This window comes from Charadrius vociferus, unplaced genomic scaffold (assembly GCF_000708025.1).
Source record: "Charadrius vociferus isolate BGI_N301 unplaced genomic scaffold, ASM70802v2 scaffold311, whole genome shotgun sequence".
In the NCBI taxonomy this organism is placed as follows: Eukaryota; Metazoa; Chordata; class Aves; order Charadriiformes; family Charadriidae; genus Charadrius; species Charadrius vociferus.
In genome coordinates, this window is record NW_009646965.1 from 3450 (window position 1) to 5561 (window position 2112).

Below are 2112 nucleotides of genomic sequence, written 5' to 3' on the forward strand. Positions count from 1 at the left end.
CTCTGTGGGGGGCGGGATGCCCCCGCCATGCCCTCTGCAAGGGGTCCTGGGCCCCCTACCCCACTCCCACCCAACTCCCAGCATCCCTGCCTCCTGCGCGGAGGGGCTGCCGTGATGGCGGTGTAATTAAAAACGCAATTAAGCGCTGCCACTTAGCAGAAAAGTCATACAGTTTGGGGATAATTATCTGACAATATAACAAGTTGCCCAACATTAATCAGGCGCTGATCTGCTCCAGCAGCTGCGCTCCCCTCTCCGGCCGCTCCCTTAATGGCATCTTTCAGGAGACAGCAATAAATCAGGTCCTCGCGGGGGCCCCGGGGGCACCACACTGTCCCCTGCCTGCTCCCTGCCCACAATTGGGGTATTTTGCGGTGCCAAAGTAGCACCCTCCCCATCCAGCCCCAGGGTGAGTCTCTCCTGCCTGGGGGTGCCGAGAGCTGCCTGGGGCCGTGAGGTGGTCCCAGGGGATCAACCATCACCCCAAGTTGGGGGGGGCTGGTGGGGCACCCCTGAAAGGACACCTCCGGGGAGGGGCATCCGTGCCCCAGGCTGGGGGTGGTCCACTTTTGTCCATCGCGGGACACACAGCACCCCCTGGGGACACGGCTGGCGAAGGGTCCCCGGGTGGATGGGGGCACAGGGTGGGGTGGGGGTGCACCGGCTCCTAAGGCCGTCAGCGACGCAGGGAATTAATGAGTATTTATTGCTTTGTATTTGCCGGAGTTAATGAAGTCCTCGTGCTGGAACAATATTAACTCTGCAGCAGAGACAGGTCCTCCCACTGTGTCCCCCGGCATCGCCCAGCGACCATCTCCACACCAGGGCAGCCCCAGCTGCTGCCCCATCCCAGTTGCCCTCCCAGTGCTCCGTCCCAGTTGGGATGCTGAAGGGATCAGCAGGGTCCTGTGCCAGGGAACCCCTTGGTGCCACATCTCTCTGGCCTGGAGATGGGTCCTTTTGCCACCCTTCCCCAAATTTGCCCCCACAGCCAACGTGGTGGCACAACCCGCTCGCAGCCAGTTCCTCCCATGCTCCTTTCCCACAGCCCTGGGCTCTGCCCGTCCCTGTCCCCATCCCTGTCCCAAACTGCCTGTTTGGGAGGTGTGAGGGGGTGGGTGGACACACAGCCCTGTACAGCTCCAACTTCTAAGGGCCGAAGATAAAAGCAGAACTCGTCGCCTTTGTTTGGGCCCCGGCCGGCGTAGGCTGGGGAGGGGGAACCCGCCAGAAAGAAACCAGCAGCTTAACACATTCACTTCGCCCCTAATTTGCCGGTTCTGCCACGAAATCCTATTACAAAGGGCTTAGCGGCTGCGCCCAGGAAGAGGTAATCGCCGGGGGCCCCCGAAGAGATTTACTGGCCACAAAAAGTACGAGAAAAGAGCAACCCCGGTTCCCTCGGGCGCTCCCCGGCACTGCGAGGGATGGGCACCGTGTCCCCGGGGTCCCGCTGTCCCCTGCCCGTCCCCTCCGCCCTGCACCTGGCAGCAGAGGAGAGCGGTTGCACAGGCGCAGCTGGGCAAATTCACCTTTATAACTCCAAAAGCAAATAAAACGGGGCTTGGCATTGATCTGCAGCCGTTGAGCAGGGCCATAAACCCACCGGTGCCAGCCAACGGGCGCTGCCTGAGATCCGGCTGCGCCGCACCGGGCTGCGTCCCCCACGATTTGATGGGGGATGTGGCTGCGGTGGCCTCCCGAAATGCATCAGAGGGGACAGGGTGACCCCACAGCTGGGTACACAGAGAGGGTGCTGGGAGCCGCGGGCAGCCCAGAGCCACTCATGGCATCCTGGTGCTGGGGTGGGGGGATTTGGGGAGAGGCTGAGGGCAGGGGAGGGAGTGTGCATGGTGGGGCACGCACGGCTGGAGTTGGTGTGGGTGGGTGTGCGAGGAAAGTGGAAGCCATGGTGGGTGTGCACGAGTGGGTGCCCCCCACACAGCTGTGCATGCAGGAGATGCACGCTTGGCCACACACGCCTCTGAGCGTGGCAGCCCCTGCACGAGCGTGCCCACACACAGACACGGGGACTCTGGGTGGGCTTTGGAAGGACCAGGACAGACCAGCTCAGCAACCACCCTGTGGGGCAGCGGCACACATACCGGTGAC